Source organism: Gracilinanus agilis, chromosome 2, assembly GCF_016433145.1.
Source record: "Gracilinanus agilis isolate LMUSP501 chromosome 2, AgileGrace, whole genome shotgun sequence".
Lineage (NCBI taxonomy): Eukaryota > Metazoa > Chordata > Mammalia > Didelphimorphia > Didelphidae > Gracilinanus > Gracilinanus agilis.
This window is the reverse complement of record NC_058131.1, coordinates 582,441,022-582,461,480: the sequence shown is the minus strand read 5'-3', so window position 1 is coordinate 582,461,480 and position 20,459 is coordinate 582,441,022. Positions and strand designations below refer to the sequence as shown.

The following is a 20,459-nucleotide window of genomic DNA, read 5'->3' as shown; positions in this document are numbered from 1 at the left end:
GTTGCCCTGCCCTAGTTATGAATATGATTTCTAATTCCAAGGCTGGAAAGTTCTGAGCAACCAAAAGACTTCTATTTTGGGCCCTATTACCTTTTTCCTTGTTGGAGATGTTCTAGGAATTTCTATTTGCAAAATGCAAAACAAAACAATTCTAATGTTTTATGTCATACCCACCAGATTAGCAAAGGAACCAAAAGATAAAAATGATCAGTATAAAAGGAGATATTTTAAAAAGGCATAGGAGTACATTGTTGTTATAGTTCTGAATAGGCATAACCAATTTGGAAGTATAAATAAAAAACCATAAAATGATATGCATACTTTGATATGATACAAGTGTGTCTAAAATGCAAAGATGTTATAGATGGAGGGGAAATCCCCATATATACAAAAATATTTATAACAACATTTTTCTGTGTTAGCAAAGAACTTGAAGCAGAGTAGATTCCTATCAACTGTATGAACAAATTATAGTAAATATGATTATAACAGAATATTATTACACCATAAGAAATAACAGATAGGAAGATACAGAAAACTGAGAAGACTTTTTGAACTGATGTGAAGCAAAGTAAGCAGAATCAGGAAAAATTCACATGGTGGTAATGATGTGAAGAATAAGAACATGAATTATTTTATTGAGCTAGAAAATATAATAACTAAATTCATCTGGAATAACAAAAAGTCAAGAAAATCAAAGGAATTAACAAGGGAAAAAAAGACTTCAGACTTTTAACCAATAGGGAGACTGATCATGGCTCTCAAGGATATGATGGCATGCCTACCATCTCTTGGCAGGGAGGTGATGGACAAAAGGTATAGAATAAGGCATATATTTCCAGACCTGGTCAATATATTTATTTATAACTGTTATTAACTATATAATTATTTACTTCAAAGTTTCCACCCTGGGACTTGGAGGTATAGCATTGGGAAGTGGCAGTGGCATAAAAAGTGAATCAGTTAAGAATTTTTTAAATTTATTTTTAACTATATTAACTGTCATTTTCTTTTAATAAATTCTAAGAGAGAATTTCAGGATGAGCCATCAGTCCAATCTATTTGGAACAAAATAGTATATGAAGGGGAATAATTTGAAATAAAGCCAGAAGACTAGATTGGAGCTAAATTGTCAAGGGTCTTATACTAGACATGGGTTTGCCTTTTTACCTCAACCTCCTTGCAAGAAAAAGTGAGAATGTAAAACTGAGCAGTAAGACCCTTGAATTTGGAGTCAAAGGACCTGGGTTTATATCCTGGCTTTGCCTCTTATGACCTTGAGCAAGTCATGATTTCTCTGGGCCATGGTTTCATCACCTATAAAATGAGGAGATTATAAATTAAATAACCTCTAAGAGGACTCCTCCACTTCTAAAATACTATGATTTACTCATTAAGGAACCTAATGGAATATCTCTCATTAGGCGTCCTTGAATCACATACTAGCCCTAAAGTGAAGAACTAAACTAATGATACCAGAGAAGAAAAGACCAAGAGGAAATATAAGAACTGTCTTCAATTATTTAAAAGGCTGAGGAAAGGAAAGTAGACTTGTATTATACAGAGGGCAAAATTGGGTCCTAACAGGAATGCTCTAGTCATTGGGAGAATTCCACTAAGCTCTAAGTAGCATATTTTAGAAAGAACATTGACAAAGAGGAGAATGTAGGTAGGGACAAGAGTACCTGAAATCATGCAATAAGTTAGGTAAGAGAATTGGAAATGTTTACCCTGGAGAACAGAAGACTCAAGTTAGTTTTGGAAAAAGGATATGAGATGTTTCCAGGTATTTGAAGGGCAATCACAGATAAGGAGACAGCAGTCCCCAGTAGACTGGGTGCAGTATTGGAGTCAAGAAGACCTGGGTTCACTTCCTGCCTCTGATTCTTCTTAGTTATGTGACCACTAAGCTAGGACCTAGGGAAGATATCCCATGCTGACTCAACATCAGCCACGACCTGAAGCAGAACTAATTTTGCATACTGGGACTGCTAAGAAAATCAGCTGTGCTAAAGGTAGCAAATTCTATCTCCTTTCCAAAACCCTGTGATTGAGTCACAGACCAACTAAGTTGTAATTCCTCTTTCCTGCAATCACTTCTCAATTCCTCATCTCTACTCTCCTCAGGCCTCTCGACCTCCAAAGTCTACCCACTGTCATACCCTTTATAACCCTCCTTCTCTATCATTAACAGGTGTCCCCCCTCATCCTCTTACATTCCTGACTTCCCCTAATCATCCTTCTTGACCCTACTCAATACTGGATATCACCATCAGTTGGCACCATTCTCTCTTTGAAATTCATTCCATTCCATTAGCCAGGTTCTAGTTGCTGCTACCTACTGGCCTTCATTGCTCACAGGCTTCTTCTTTACCTTAGCCTCTGTCCTAAAAATTGGGGACCTCCATATTCACATTGATGTCCCCTTCAACACTCCAGTCTCTCATTTCCCAACATCCACAATTCCCATAATTTATATACACCTTCATTACTCCCTCACTAGACACAGGGATGGTCATACCCTTCATCTCACCATCACCTGTAAATACTAACTCCATTATCTAGAACCCTGAAATTCTTCTCTTGGACCATGACTAGGATCTTGCCTTTTCATTTCAGCCACCACATCAGTTCTTCTTAACTGATTTTTTTACACTGTTAAAAATCTTGAATCACTCCATTTATCCACATCCTCCCAGTCCATCATCCCTGCTGTGAAACTGCTAATTCAAACCATCTATGGTACCCCCCATTCCTTTCTCATTAGCAGAAGATCTTCCCTCTTTCTCTGCCAAAAAAAAAAATAAAGGCCATATCAGGCCTTTCTTTTCTCCACTCAAGACACTCCATCTTTGTGTGGCTTTGCTCTAGCTGCCCCAAGGCTCCAAATGCATTCCTTTCTTACCTCTTCCTCAGAGTCCCTGTCTTCTTTTAAGATATAGTTCATGGGGCAGCTGGGTAGCTCAGTGGATTGAGAGCCAGGCCTAGAGATGGGAGGTCCTAGGTTCAAATCTGGCCTCAGACACTTCCCAGCTGTGTGACCCTGGGCAAGTCACTTGACCCCCATTGCCTACCCTTACCACTCTTCCACCTATAAGCCAATACACAGAAGTTAAGGGTTTAAAAAAAATTAAAAAAAAAGATATAGTTCATGAAACACCTTCTGTATGATTCTCCATTGCCAATGCCCCTCTTCCCAAATGCCTTTGTATTTAAGTACTTTTCCAAATGTAACATGTAACTCCCACATACTGGTTCTATGTTCTAGCCCCCAAGACCCACTTACATGTTCCATGTACTGCTCTTCCATGGCCTTTGCAGAGTCTTCATGCATTTATCTTCCCTATTAGAATGTAATCAGAGATTGTTTTATTCTTTCTGCTTGTGTTCCTGATACTTAGCACAATGTCTTGCATATAATAGGCATCCTTAGCATTGTGCTGGGAACATAATATGTGCTTAATCAATGTTTTTGATGGATTAAATAAATAATTGATTGATTAATTAAAAATAAAGGCCATCCACTGTAAGCTACTTTTTATTCCAATCTCTGAATAAGAGATACCCCTTCTCATTGCCAATGCGAGCCTGTTTATTTGGGTCCTTGATGCTATCTCCTCCCATATTGCCCTGTCCATAACCTTGTCCCATTAAAGCAACTACTCTTTGTCTCTAATCTTCATTCTTGCCTTAATTATCAGCTCCTTCCCTGCTACCTATGATTACACCAAGGTCAGATTTGTCTTTAAACCCTGTCACTTAACTCTACTGTCATCAAAGCTCTCTTTCTCTTTCTTTCTTTGTCTGCTCCCCTTCACAGGTAGAATTAGAGAAGATTTCTACAATCATTGCTTCCACTTCCTCACTTTGCATTTAATTCTCAACCTCCCAAAATCTGACTTCTAACTCCACCACTGAAACTCTTTCCTTGTAGTCAGCAATGGCTTCTTCTTTGTTCTTATTCTTCCTGACACCTATGCAACATATGACACTTAACCATGATCTCCACTCTTTTATACTTGTACCTGTTAACTGCTCCTTTCTGTCTGCTCCTTCTCAGTATCCTTTGCAGGATCATCATCCATATCTCTCTCCTTAAATGTGGATGTATTCCTCAACTTTCTCTTGTCTCTCTTCTCTCACTCAATCTCTTTCATCTTCTTCTTCGGGTTCGACTATTATCTCTAAACCAAAGACTCTCATATCTATAAATTCAGCCTTCATCTCTCTCCTGAGTTCCACTCCTGCATCTTCAAATGACTGCTAGATAATCTGTCTGGATCTTCCGTAAGCATCTCAAATTCAGCAAATACCAAAAATAGGGCATCATTTCCACTAAACCACTGGCTCTATTATTTTCTTGTTTTAGTAGTGCTTGTGCCTTGCCAAATCCCAGCCCTGGATTGCCATAACTCCTCTGTTCCTATATGAATGCTATTGAGGACTGCTGGAGAAATTCACACAATTGTATTGAAATGACCCCAAGCCCTACCATCTAATTCCCCTATTTCTACTGAAGGTATTCTCATCCCTCTAGCTGCCTGAGTGATCTGATATAACCTTTTCACCATTTGTGACTCCTTTTCCCTCAACCTCCACATTCACTGAGTAACCAAGTCTTGGTTTTTCTTCTTCCATATCTGTCCCTTTTTCTCTACTAATACAGTCAACACTAATTCAAGCCCTCATTACCTCTTTACCTATATCACTGCCTCCTCAATCTTTCTCCTCTCCAGTCTAACCTTCATGGTTACCAAGTTGATGATCCTAAAATACAGGTCTGATCATGACATTCCCCTGGAAATAATTATGAATACCTCTCTACTACCTTAGCAATAAAATACAAAATTCTTGTTTGGGCATTTAGAGTCCTTCACAATCTGGTTCTAGCCTACTTTTCCAGACAGATCATGTAACTTCAAAATATATGTTCTGTGTTCTAATCCAAGTGGCTCTCTCCCTCCTCTTCACCTATGACTGCTGAATCCATAGCTTCTTCCTTCATTGTCCAGGAACAATATCCTATAGAAGGCCTTTCATAATTCTTCTTTAATCCCAATGTATGTGCTTTCTTCTCTTGTAGAAAGGATTCCTTTTCACATCTGAATTAAACTAGATATCCTTGGGGTGTTTCCCAATTCCAGGAGTCTAAGATGCAAAATCAGTATGTTATTTAAATGGAAAGGGCAATGATTCTAGAGTTAGAAGGTCTAGGTTCATGTTCCATCTCAGATACATGACTACATGGATGATCTTCAAGGAAATCACTTAACACTCTCAGTTTTCCCAGGTATAAAAAATGAGGGCATCAGACTAGATGGACTCTGGTAATCCTTCCAGCTCAAGACCTAAGATGATAAGATCCTGAGATACTGGAGAGAACAAGTAGTAGCAGCATATCTTTCCTCTGTCTCTATCCTGGACAGGCTAACAAGGTCTCTTCCAAAACTGAAGGAACTCGTTAAAGGGCATGAGTATAATTTGAATTCAATAAACATTAGCTACTCCTGAGCAAATAGTCCAAGGGGAAGGGAAATAGTGTAGATACAGAGAATATCAATCTTCTCTTTCCCAGAGTTCTGTAGCACTTTGGTCCCTGAAGCTGTCACTCTTTCAAGGCCAAACAAAACCTTTTGAAGATGCCTAGATTTGGGGCTCCCTGGCAGAAGTCAAGAGCAGTCCTTTTCTGAACCAGAGCCACATGGGAGCTGTTCTTTGAAAGAGGAACTTTTGTCAAAATAAAGCCAATCACTGATCTCAAAAATCTTTTTCCCAGAATTGCAGCAAAACCATAATGAACTTAGGCTTTTATGAGCCTGAACAAAAACAACAATAATGGAAAAAAATCTTTCAGGAAGCATTTTTTTAAATCCATTTCTTAAAGTCTGAGATTTAATTACCAAGGATAATTCCTAACCAGCTTTTCCAGGCCTAGAGGCTGATTGTTAGGTAGGGGGTTGGGGAGAGGTGGAGAGACAATTTGGAAAGTCGTTAGAAATTTCCTACAGAGCCAGATAACTAAAAGAAGCTACTATCTCCTCTTTTTAAAGAGAATTACCTCACTGTTCTCTTTTAGGTTTAGAAACAAAAGCATTTTAAAGTTGAAAAGGACCCTAAGAAATCACTGTGCTTTGTTTGAATCCCCAGGGCCTGGTACAGTGCCCAACACATGTATCAATATATCAGGCACCTCTGTGGGATTTCATTGGCATGGGAACCCCTTGTACCAATGCAGATTACTACTCATTTATAACTTTCAGTTCCCATGGTTGGCATAAATCAGTGTGCAGTGATGCTGCAACTGGCCTTGTTGGTGACAAGGTCCCCATTTGACATATATCAAATGGTAATGTACTATAACTAAAAGATCACTGAACAAAAAGTCAGAAGACCCAAGTTTGAGTGTGACTCCAGCATTGAGCTGTGACCTTGGTCAAGTCATGTCGACTCAGCATCTCAGTTGCTCATCTATAAAATGGGGCTGACAATATTTATGCCACTGATGATCCCAAAGGGTTTTCAGTAAAAGGTAAAATGTATATTGAGTATCTTATAATCACTAGAGCAACATGTGAATATGATTGGTTTTTTCTATTTATTAGATGTGTGATAGCCTCTCTGTAAACAAAAACCAATGTGAAATCTGTGCCCAGGGCATCTCTGACTCATTCCTACCCCCATGCTTTGTCTCCTGCAGCAGGTGAAAGAATTTAGTAGGTGGGCAGAAATTCTGACATCCTGAATTTTGACATCAGGGTTTAGGTACTTGCAGAAAAGGCCAAGTAGAAGAAGCTTAAGACCCTACACATACATCTCAACCCTTAGGAAAGACAAGTAAGTGCCTGTAAATAGAGTTCTGAGAAAGGGAGTTCCCAGGGAGCATAGGAGAAGTAGACTTGCTCTCTGTGGGAACTATTTCCCCAGAACAGAAGCCTCCTGGAAAGCAGTATAAATGTCAAAGAGGGTTAGTTCTTTAGTGTTAAAATAAAGGAGATTAGAAACATCAAAGACTGTACACACTGAAGACTGAAATATGCAATTAGCTTTGGAAAGAGTAAGAGGAATTAATCCAGATATGCAAAATTCATTTGGAAAGAGACATATATATTCTACAGGTATATTCTACAGAGCTTTTAGTTCCTTCCCTTAAATCCCCTGCCTGGAAACTGTCTTCCATTTTAATAACAATAATGCTTCTTCTTAATAACAGCTATCATTTATATTTACCTTATTTTAAGGATTATAAAGCATTTTACATACATTATTTCATTTTATACAGTTGAGGAGACTGAGGTAAAAAGAGATTATAGGACTTGCTCAGGATCACTCAGCTAATATGAGGATGCCAAATCCAACCCTCTATTCACCTACTGTACCCCTTACCTGCCTCGATCCTGTCAATTTTTCAACCTACCAACAAACATTTATTAAGCACCATTTTATGGCAGGTCTGTGTGAAGCACTACAGATGCGAATTCAAAGAATGACACAATCTCTTCTCTCAAGGAGTTTACATTCTAGTGGGGGAAGGAGTACCAACCTTAGGTCCTCCATTTCCTTTTATCCCATTCATGGAGTCTTAACAACTTTTTCTAACTTGAGCTCAGATCGGCACTGACCAGGAGAGTTGCCAAGGGCAATGAATGCTATCAAGAAGGCAGAACTAGAAGCAACTGAATGGAAATTTCCAAAGAGAAGAATTGGGCTTGATATAAGAAAATATTCCTAACAAACAATTAGAAAGTGGAATGGACAGTCTGAAGAAGTCCTGGGTTTCCTCTCAAACTACTCTTATGGATATGGCAGAGGAAATCTTCAGCCAATAGCCTCAGAGATCCATTTTAAGTCTGAGATTCTGGGACATTGTGATCTGTTAAAGAGCATTTCAAGGATCGTCAAGGTCTTAGGGTTTCTGTACTGAAATTTCTTTCAGAAAAAGTCTATGTTTCTTGGGAAAGAAAACAATCATAAGCCTTCCAGAGGGCTTGGAAGAAAAGGAAGACAAGAAAGAGTGGGCCTACCCCTCCCTTGTCCCCCTCCTCAAGCTGCTTCCTTCCAGATAGCAGGCAACATATGGAGGCCCCAGGGAGAGCAGAGGGGTTATTAATCTCCCAGTGATATCTGAAGACAAAGGAAGAACTAAGTGATGGGGGAGGGAGACATGCTCCAGAGAGGAATCTTATGGCAATCACAGCCATATGATATATGCATCTTGAGCATGTCCTATATGGATCACAAGTTATAAAGGATCCAATCTGACTTTCAAAGGCCATAAGTCAAAAATAAGGAGATTATAATATTAAACATTAACTTAACCGTATTTTACATTTAAAACACACAAAAACCGGTGAGAATCTTTCACAGAATCAGCTTTTTGTATTCTCAAAACCACCTAAAGAAGCTGATACTCAGCCCCATTCCTTGGATGAAAAAAAAATTTTTGTATAGATTTTACCCAGTGATATCCCTACTGAGTCTGTACCCCTAAGAAGTAAAGTAAGGAGGATGGTCATGTATAAAAAAATTTATAGTTCCAGAAGAATGGAAACTAGGAGGGCACCCATCAGTTGGGGGATGACTGACCAAATGATGATATGTGAATACAATAAAATATTGTTGTGCTGTAAGAAATGATGAATGGGGTGGTTTCCAAGAAACCTGGGAAGACTTTCATGAAGGGATGTGGTGAAGAAAACAAAACCAGGAAAACATTCCATTCAATAACATTATTGTAAAGACAAACAACTTTCAAAAACGGAAAGAGTCGAACAAATAGTCAAGAGTCCAGAGGATTAATGATGAGCCACTATATCTATTCCTTTACTAGAGGAGGTAGGCTCAAGATGCAGAATGAAGGATACATTTTTAGACATGGCCAATATGGGAATATATATTTACTTGACTATTCCTTTTTTTGGTTACATGGGGATTAAATTTTTTTAATGTGGAGAAGATGAGAGATAGAAAATAAATGCTTGTTAATTGAAAAAAATCAATATAAACTGAGAATCTGCCCATTGACTTCCAATATAGAGAGTTATTTTGAGTCACTACAACAATTCACACATATCAGATTACTAATTCCCATAGAACACATATTTGGTCTTAATTTTCTGTATATCTTCTTATTATCAGTATATGATGCACTATGTCCCAATAAATTTTTGCTCCTGAATATCACTCAATCTTTTAATTAATCTTGTAATTCTTTAAAATTACTTCTTGAGATTGCAGCTAGATGACTCAGTGGATTGAGAGTTAGGGTTAGAGATGGAAAGTTCTGAGTTCATATGCCCAAAGGGCTTTAAAAGACTATCTGCTTTTTGATCCAGCCATAGCACTTCTGGGTTTATACTCCAAAGAGATCATAGGGAAAAACACTTGTACAAAAAATATTAATAACCACGCTCTTTGTGGTGGCAAAAAATTGGAAAATGAGGGCATGTCCTTCAATTGGGGAATGGCTGAACAAATTGTGATATCTGTTGGTGATGAAATACTATTGTGCTCAAAGGAATAATGAACTGGAGGAATTATATTGAACTGGAAAGACCTCCAGGAATTGATGCAGAGCGAAAGGAACAGAACCAGGAGAACATTATATACAGAGATGGATACACTGTGATACAATAGAATGTAATGGACTTCTCTACTAGATGCAATGCAATGATCCAGCACAAACTATGAGGGACCTATGAGAAAGAACACTATCCACATTCAGAGGAAGAACTGTGGGAGTAGAAACACAGAAGAAAAGCAACCACTTGAACAGGTGGATTGATGGGGATATGATTGGGGATGTAGACTCTAAACGATCACCCTAGTGCAATTATCAATAATATGGAAATAGGTTGATCAATGATACATGTAAAACCCAGTGGAATTGTGCGTGGGCAGAAAAGAACATGAACCATGTAACCACAGGAAATTTTTCAAAATTAATTAATTAAATTTTTTTTTTCCAAAAAAGGAAGAGACAAGAAAGTTCTGGGTTCAAATTTGACCTCAGATATTTCCTAGCTATGTGACCCTGAGCAAGTCACTCAACCTCACTTGTCTAGCCCTTACTGCTATTATTCTATGGAACTGATGATACCTAGTATTGATTCTAGGATAGAAGGAAAGGGTTTAAAAAATAAAAATAAATATAATTACCCCTTGGAAGTTATAAATCTATAGGATGACATTTTCACCATGTTGGGGGAGTTGTGCTAATTTCTCCCCCTTTCCCCAACTCCAATTGCTCTTACTGTCTATACCTCTCACTGTATTGTTCATTGTTTTTTCATGAGTTTATGTGCTGTATTGTCTTTTTGCCTACCCTAAACACAAGGACAACTATAAATATTTGTCTCCTCAACAGTGCCTAGAACAATGTTTTGGATATCTAACAGCCTCAGTAAAAAAATTTATTAATTTAACATTGGTATACAAAACTTGGTGGAAGGGGCACAGTGCTGGGAGTCAGAAAACCTTCATTCTTATCTGCTTTTGCTACTATGTAATTGTGTGTAATTGTGTGTAATTGTATGACCTTGGGCAAGTCTCAAAATCTTTGCTTCAGTTTTTTCACCTGGCAGGTGAGCAAAATACCTCCCTACTTTCCTCAAAGGAAATCTTGATGATAAAATAAGTGTGTATTTTACAAGTGTCAGGAACAAGTCTCATGCTCAGGTTTATTGATGATTAATCTACTGTTGTAGAAGTCTAATAATCTGCAAGTTAAACTCATCAGGGACGTCTATAAATTTTAGAGTTTTTAGCCGCCCCTAACTTTCTAGAGCCACATATATAAAGGAAAAGAAAAAACAAAAACAAGTGCTTGGGGCTTATGGGTCAGTTATTTAAAGGCAGAACTTGAGTGAGGGCAAAGCATAAAGAATATAAGTCAAGAAGCTTTTTTGCTAATCTCAGCAGGAGAGATTGCTCTATATTTCAATCTAACTGCCCCCGAATTGGAAATCTATTTTAAAATCACCTATCACAATGGTAGCATTTCAGGAGTGGGATCATGAAAAGTTCAAAGATAGGAGAATCAAGACATCCATTTGGGGAGGAGAGAGAAACAGAGACAGAAACAGAGGCAGAGAGAGAAAGAGAATCCAAGAAAGAAAAGGTTCCTTCTTCCCATATTCTCCTACCTGCACTACTCACCTAAGTGACAAGATTTTAATTTGGAGGCCACAGGGAAAGGCCCCCAAAAAGATGGTATAAGGCTCTTCTTCTTTGGGGCCATTTAGCAACCACTTACCAGCCTATCAGCTGATTTTCAGGTAAGGCAAAAAACACAAAAATGGAAGATTTTATTCTGTAAAAGGTATTTCCTCATTTACCCTAATCTTGATTTTAGTGAAACATGAAACTCCTGCCATGCTTTCCTGTGACAAATATGTTGCAGGATCTGATTGTTCCAGATCTCCAACTGCAGGAGTTTTATGGTATGTCAGTACCAATTTAAACTAATCCTCACCAAGAAAAAAGAAAAAGAAAGAAAAGGGAGAAAAAGGCAAGGGGTCTTCTTATCCATTTTTTGGAGAAAGACAATGGGAGCCACATTTGCTACTTCCCATCAGGTTCCTGATGATTTTATTCACTTAGATAGCATCTGCAGCACCATGGAACTCAGCTCCATATAAATACCTGGGCATTAAACAGCGCTAGAAAGGACAGTTCAGAAAATGCTTAACCTTTCCCTGGACATCCTGCTCTCACACCAGCAAGGGCTTTTTTCAAGAGAGAGCTAAAATAGATTGGCCCCACTAGGGGTGTCTTTCCTCATTACCAACTGATAATTTCTACCCATATCACTTTGTGGTGATTGCCGTGTGGCTTTGCTATGGTGTGAGCCACAAAAGCCAGGCTTGCTTCCCATTGGACACTTATTGAGTATCTACTTTGGGCCCAAAGTGACATCTGCATCCCCTCTGAGGCCTTCCAATATATAAATATTCAGGAGAATAAGCCTCTCTTCTTAGGCTTGAAGGAACAAATACTGGACAGAGAAAAGAGCCTTGTGTATTAGTCAGGTGGAGTCATAGCACTCCATATTTAAGACCCGCTTCGTTGTCCACCAGCTCATTACAGCTCTGGGCTCTATTGATTAGGCTGTTAGTTATTATGACTTACAGGGGAGATTTACACTCTACTTACTCTCAGCTCAATATGTGGGGAGGGGAGGGTCCTGCAATTCTAACTCCTATAGAAAAAGGATGGCACACAGCAGCCTTAGATAGTAAATTTCCATGTGTCTATAATGGAAAAGAGATGTGCTATTAATTCTTTTTTTTCTTACAAATGATTCATAAGTATAGGGAGTTCTTTGTGTAGAGGATCTCCTCCTTAAGAAAACTCCTAATGCAGATCAGCAATTGTTCTGCAATAGATAATGGGCAGTTGGTTCACTGAAGGGTTAAAGCATCTTTCCTAAGGTCACAGGAGCACTATATGTCAGAGATAAAACTCAAACCAGTTTGTCCTAACTCTGAGGCTGGACCTCCAACCACTATAAGATGTAATTCTCTTAATGAATATTCTGGAAGAGTATTCTTATGTATTGTACATGGATGGTCATTGTTCTCAGAATTCAATTACTTTATTTGGAAGAAGTAATGTATCATTGTAATGGATAGAGAACCAGCCTAAGGAATACCTGATTGTAAGCCCATTTTCTGAGGCATATTAGTAATATCACCATGGCAATTTATCTCTTAATGCCTCAAGAAACTCAACTCTAGATAGCTGTTGAATCACACACACACACACACACACACACACACACACACACACACACACACACACNTAGCTGTTGACACACACACACACACACACACACACACACACACACACACACACACACCACATTTAAGGAGCAGCTAAATGGCTGAATGGATAAATGAGTCATTCCTGGAGATGGGAGATCCTGGGTTCAAAAACTAGCTTCAAACAATTCCTAACTGTGTGATCCTGGATAAGTCAGTTAAACCCAATTGCCTAGCCCTTTCTACTCTTCGGTCTCAGAACATACATATATATATATATATATATGCATATGCATATATAAACACATTTCAATAAATTGGGCATAATTAATTTTAATCCTGAGAATTCAGAAGTTACTGTAAGATCTTATGGTAGACTTAATAGTATGAATATAAGTTGTCATTTTGTACTTTAAAAAAAGAGTATATTAAATTTATGTTGGTCTCATAACCTACATTACAAGGTAATTTTTAAAGAAATTTTGATTTAAATATTAAAAGTAAACAATTTCCTTTTCATCTCTTTCTCACATAAACACTTTTATATACATAGAAAAGTAGAGCAAAGATAAATAAAATCAACCTCTGGGGTTCTTTTGATGCTTAATAAGTAGAAATTTAATGAAAAATAATTTACCCCTTTCCTCTCCTCGTCCCATACCTTTTCTTTGTTGCCCACACCTCCACTCTGCTCCAAAGCCTTCCCCAGTTACCTACTCAAACCCATGTCTTATTGCCAGTGTTAATTCATTATGATAAAATCCTTCAGTCACATAATGGATCACTTTACAGTCGTGTTGATCAAATGTGGTCAGAGGTTTGGGATATTATGAACATAAAAGAGGTACTACAAAACTCAAGGTAGATTTTGATCAGAAATGTGTCCTTTCTCTCTTAACTTCTAAACTAGAGATATCTTAAAATGGAATAGTCTCATTTACAGAGATGTTAGTGGGTTCCCTGTCACTGGAAATATTCAAACAGGGATTTGACTATGATTTGGCAGGATGTTACAGCTGGGATTCCTGTACTGGGTGGGAAATTGAATTAGGTGTCCCTATCAAAATTTAAAATTCTGTAACTCTAAATTCATCCTTTCAATTTTTCAGGCCTTTTCCTATCACCAACTTAATTCGTAGGGGGAAAATAAGACAATGAAATTTGGGGAGAGAAAGACATTTTAGAGCACTATTAAAAGCTATTGAATTATTCAAGTGTTCAAGAGGAGGGATTGAGGCATAGCAGGGAATGAGAGGGAAGAAATAGAGCGGGGGAGATGCCCGACTAAGTGTTTTGTTATACAAAAGTCAAGACAGTTGGGGGCCTATTTTTGAGACTATGACACAAACATATTTTTTTCAGGAGAAACGTTAATGCCTCAAAGTTAAACTGATGAATTCTGAAAATCCATTTTTAAATAGCTTTAACTATGTCATCTAAGGCCTTTCTCTAAAATAATGTATTGTACTTTGGGAGTAATGAAGCCGAAAATAGAAAGCATTGGAGCAAAACTAACTCACATGTCTGCAAACTTTTCAGGAGATTTAGGGTAACAGCATTTGCTAAGCTAGCACTGTCTCATGTGGGCATACTCTATATTGTTAGCTAATATAATTGAGCATTAAAGAGAATATATACAAATATAACTTATTCACAAATATATATGTATTTACATATAAAATAATATGTATATACACACATATAATACAGTTTATATAGAGACAAACATATGTATGTATAAGTGCTGTGTGTGTGTGTGTGGCCAAAAGTCTTAATTAAGCTAGGAAATATCTTTCATTACAGAAACAAACCCAATGTTTAAGCTAATAAAGTTTTTAGTGTCTCTTCCCTACTCAATATTAGCCTCAATTATTTGTTCAGAAATGTGTGCAAATACGTACATAGGCACTTATGATCCATGCATCTATTTATACTCAGCACATATGCATGTATGTGTGGTATGACTACATAAAATCACCTATATACACATGTATATTACATATACACTCACACATATATGCTTTGGCTAAACATATAAGTGAAGCTAACATCCAGATCAAGGAAAAAAACATTTAAAAATCATTAATATTGTAACTAAAGCACATATACTGTTGTTGCAGCCTCATCATTTGCTAACTTAACTAGGATGCTAACACCTTGATTATGAGTAATTCATGAGGGAAAGTTTTAAGAGGTCCTTCTCCCTTCTAGAAATTCAAGGAGTGCTATTCTTATAGATCAGTAGAAACTGAATCCCATTCCCTAGACAAAGCCAAAGAGTATTCAAGTAAGTGAAATACTATCATCAGTTGAAAAATGTAAATAGAACTAATTAATGAATTCCAATTGGTCTTAACTCACTGAGTAATGTTTGGTCTTTAGCTGTGACATATATACGGTGTGCTGGAACACCATTTGAAGTCTTTGGCCAGCAAAACAACTACCCCTTTCCTTCTCCATATCATTTAGTCAGTAGCTTCCGCCCTTTTCAAGAAAAGCACATAGATTTGGCATTTATCTAAGCACTTATAAAACAAGAAGACATATGGAAAGGAAATAAGTATCTTATAATGATTTTGTGTTGAAATAAAAATGTTCATAGCATGAGGGGGATCTAGCTCCAAGTAAGCAGTTAATAAATATTTGTCAGATGAATCACAGAATCAAAAAAAAAATCAAGGAAATTCCTTGAGAATAGGGATGACATTATTCTTTGTAAGTACACACACACATACACACTACCAAACACCCCCATCCCCAGTGCCTAGAACATACTGGACATATAAGAAAAAAATAATAACTAATTGGATGACTGAGCTAGCCTATTCCCCTCATTTTATACTGGGCATTGGGACCTGTCCGTGGTCCTGATTCATTAAAATTCAGGGAGGTGATAGAAGCTATATGTGACTGCAGTTATCCTGTAATATTCCCCTTCCTCAACATACCAAAACTACAATAGTAACATGACCCAAACTACAATAGTAATGTGACATCACTGGGTTGTTTCACACAACAATTATAAGAACTCATATGACTCTCAACTTTTGAACTGGCTACTCACAACTTGCTGGATAATTATCTCTAGTGCTTTATTCTGAATGAGGCCTGGCAGGTGAGCTCTCAGTGGCACAACACATCTGGAGGAACCTTTGTTTAAGAGCCAAGCTTTTTCCATGCTTCCTTTTGATTCAATTTTCCCTGCTTCTTACAGAGGTCTATATCTTTGGACTCCCCTTGAACAGTTATTTATCTTTTTCTTTCTACTTTCAGCATACTTTTTTCTGTAAAGAACTTTACAGTGGGCTTAGAAATTTTCCATTAAGGGACAGATTCTGACCTTATTTTCTCATCACAGCCTCCAAATGCTAGAATTATTGCATAGAGTGGGAGCATCAGGATCCAGACAAAGAATACTACACTTCCAAGCCCAGAAACTGACATACACTAGGTTCTCACAGAAACCATTAGGACTTCAAGCTCACAGACACTGTCCCTCACGAATGCTATTTTTACTCTCATCTCACTCCTTTTCTCCCATTCACAACCTTACTATTCTTACACATTCTTCTCTCTTAAATACATTCTACTTTCAAGTCTCCTTACTAATATATAGGGCAGATGTACATCTTCAAACCCTTAGCAAACACCAGAGACAAGATTCTTCCCACACATCTTAATAAGCTAGAGATATAATTCATAACTGTGGGCTGCTGTGTGGCCCCCAACCACATCCCCTACACAGCTGTTTCTTCTAACAATTTTATACTCCTTGAGAGTAGAGATTACATCTTTTTAAATCTTTTTTCAACTTTTTTCATCCCCAGTGCCTAATAATGCTTTGCACAGACACAAACACCAAAGATTCTGTGGTTTGTATCAGCCATGGGAATTTCCCATGCGGAAATCCTTTTTCCTTCACCAATTATGACTTAGTAGGCTAAGTCAGAGCCAGTAACATAGAAATTAAGTGATCTGCTTAGGGTCATAAAACTAGGATTTGAACTCAGGTCTTCTCATTTGCAAACTCAATACTCTAACCACTATAATGTTCTGATTCCATGCCTTGAATGGCATAGGAACTTGGGCATTTGTTTGGTCGAATATCTTACATTCATATTTTTATTGTTGTTCATTCATTTCAGGCATGTCCAACTCTTTGTGACCCCCCTTGGGGTTTTCTTGGCAAAGGTACTAGAAAGGTTTGCCATTTCCTTTTCAAGCTCATTTTACAAATGAGGAACTGAGGCAAAAAGAGTTAATTGATTTGCTCAGAGTCATACAGCTAGTAAGTGACTCAAACTAGATTTGAACTCACAAAGACTCGTCTTCCTGACTCGAGATAGTGCTTTACAATTTTAAAAGCATTTCTCTTACAATGGCCCTATTAAATAGTTAGGAACAAATATAATTCCCTCCATTTTGTGGTTGTTGAAGCTATGAATCATAGAGCTTAAGTGACTTGGCCAATGTTGCATTGCCAATATATGGCAGAATAGGCCTAGATTCCAAAAGTCTTGACTGCCTTGTTCTTTCTCTTATACCATACATTTCTAAATAAATGCATACATGATGAATGAATAAGCAAATCAGCAGTTAGGTATTACTTTAAATGCCTTCTTAATTCATTTTATTAGTATCTTTTCCAGGAAGAAAAGGACATCTTCCTCTCTAAATCTCCTAACTCTCCAATACATTTTGAGAGATGTGTAAACTGGGAGAGAAGACCAGATTGGGAAAAAGGCACTCCATCTCCATATCTACTACCCTAGCAGCATGAGCTCTCATTTCTTTTTTCTCTCCCACTTCATTCATCTAGTCATCTTATGAGAATGAACTAAAGCCATACAAAATCTACTCCAGGCTGTTCTGGCTTGGGCCCCTGGAGGAAGGGGCAACAGCGATAGTCCAGAAACTGTGAAGCAAATCTCTGAGACTTTTTTTACCCTGTTAAATCATCAAATACTTTCAGCTGAGCTTTATGAGCTCTGTGAAGGCTCAAGCAGTTGTGTTGCTAAGTAACAAGTGGCAGAAGCTTCACAGGTACCAAGAGTTGTAAATTCTACTGTTTATCCTCTCTCTCCACTACACCTCCTCTTGCCTCTCAGACCCTCTGTCCCATCACTGTTCCTATTAGAGAGAGAGTTGAAGGTAGAGGCAGACAAAAGTTATGCAACTGCCTGTTGCACACCCTTCATCACAGCAAAGTCACAGGTTTGGGGGAACAGGGTTAATTTTTGGTCCCACAAGGGAAATGTTGATATCTCTAAGAGTTTCTGGTATTCACTCTTGGGAAGATGGGGGTGAAGAACACCACTTTCTTTTTAAAATACACAGGGGGCAGCTGGGTAGTTCAGTGGATTGAGAACCAGGCCTAGAGATGGGAGGTCCTAGGTTCAAATCTGGCCTCAGACACTTCCCAGCTGTGTGCCCCCGGGCAAGTCACTTGACCCCCACACCATTGCCTACCCATACAACTCCTCTGCCTCGGAGCCAATACAGTGTTGACTCCAAGATGGAAAGTAAGGGTTTAAAAATAAAATAAAATACACAGCTGATTGTGAATGGCTGGGGGAGAATAAAGATAGAAATCAGGGATGCAGTTTCCTCCTGAATACCTTCTCCAACTCACTGCAATCTGTGCTCAGTTTGCTTTCATGGAATTATTGACAGTCATTATCTGGCTTCCTCCTGTCCTCCTCCCAGCAACTATGCAAACTAAAAACAATACAATCTCCCCCCTTTAATAGCAAATTCAAGCAATGGGAAGTGTGTAAAAAATTTCCAGCTCTCCTCATTGACTCATTACTTCTTGCTTGCCAATAAGAGCTTCCTTCTACATTGCGAACAGTGAAAGAGTTGGTGTTGTAAATAACAATACATGCTGAGCACCCTAGACTTGGCTGTAATTAGATCTCTGGGTTTTGCTTGGGGTTTAGAAACCACTTGAACTGCACTTTCATGGTTAACAGTGTCAGCACAGCCAGCCTTGGAATTACAACCTTGGTTCCTCTCACTAAGAACATATCATTTTGCAGATCGCCTTCCTTCTAATCACACAGATGACAAAACCTACTAAACGACATTACCCAGATTTAGTTCAGCCATCTTATGCAGGCACATATTTCATTTAACCGCTCAGTCTGAAAATTAAAGTTTGCTACCTGCCACATGAAATTTTTATATATTAATCAGGCAGAAAATAGCCAGTGGGTTCTTAGGGAGGGCAAGAGATATATTTTTCTCTGGCAGAAGCTCCCCTTTGCCTGCTGTACCACCTCATCCTCACCTTCAACCTGGAACTCTCAGGACCTAATTGAAAATGTGAAAAAAAGCTAAGTGGGAGGCCCCAAGACAGCCCTAGAGATTGGGGGAGGGGTGGAGTCAGACTATGAAGTCCTGGATCCTAGCCTTGGCAGCTGGAGCTGACGGGGTGATATATAAAATTGGGATTTTCCACAAGGAGATTCTAGAAAAATTCTGGTTAATTCAATTCAACATTGTAGGAGTGATTACTATGGATTGGGTATGAGAGAGATTAAAAAGATGACAACATAGTACCTGCCCTCAAACAGTATACGGGCTGATAGACAAAATAGGTTTTAAACAGAGGCTTTGCAGATATGGGCTAAGTATTCTGAAAACCCTGAAGTGCCATATAAATCCCAATCATATATTATTACTACTATAATAATAAAACATATTATCACTAATATGGTATATATGGTACATATAATATATATTACTATAGGAAGATAGATAGATAGATAAAATGTCATTAATAGCAGCAGCAGCAGCAAAAGCAGCACGGAGAGTAGAGGGTAAATCTGGAGTCAAGAGAATCTGGGATCAAAACCTGACTCTGACCCATATCAGGCATGTGATCAAGTGACTTAACTTTTTTTTTAATTTTTAAAACTATTAAAATATTTTCCCATGGTTACAGGATTCATTTTCTTTCCTTCCTCTCTTCCTTCCCCTGTCCTAGAGCTGACATGCAAATATGTGTCATCACTTGATACCTATTTTCCATATTATTCATTTTTGTAACAGAGCAAACTTTAAAACCAAAACCCCAAATCATATACCCATACAAACAAGTGATAACTCATGTTTTTCTTCTGCCTTTCTACTCCCACAGTTCTTTCTCTCAATGTGGAATGCATTCTTTCTCATATGTCCCTTGGGATTGTCCTGGATCATTGCATTGCTACTAGTAGCAAAGTTGATTACATGTGATTGTTTCACAATGTTTCAACTTCTGTATGATATGTTTTCTTGGTTCTGTGGTGGGCACCAAGGACCCCCAGTACACCCCAATTTCCTAGAGACCCCACAGGTCAAAGATTATGTGAGGAATTCACCTTGCAGGGCTGGCAGCTGAACAAACATAGGATCCTCTCCCTCTAAGCTTTGGATGTATTTACACTAGCCTTAAGATAAGGGGCTGAGCATGAGATACCTCATGTTTACATCTCAAACACATTAGGTTTCTCCAGATAACTTACCCACCTTTATGGTCCCTACATCTTAAACATCATTTATGATCTCAAACATCCCTAGGTTTCTCAAGATGGATAACTTACCCACCTTTATGATCAGGATGTCATAAACAATGTATGTTTATGTTTAAGGCCCAAGACTCAAAGGCATTTCTTCTGTTACCTATTCTCCCCTGTTTGCCCCACTTGTTTTTTCTCA

At 38.1% G+C, this 20,459-nt stretch overlaps 1 protein-coding gene across 2 annotated transcripts in view; it reads right to left on the bottom strand.

Moving 5' to 3' along the window:
• Positions 1-20,459, bottom strand: part of APBA2 (amyloid beta precursor protein binding family A member 2) — a 140,771-nt gene that overhangs the window by 9,463 nt on the left and 110,849 nt on the right. The gene's annotated exons all lie outside the window — the stretch shown is intronic.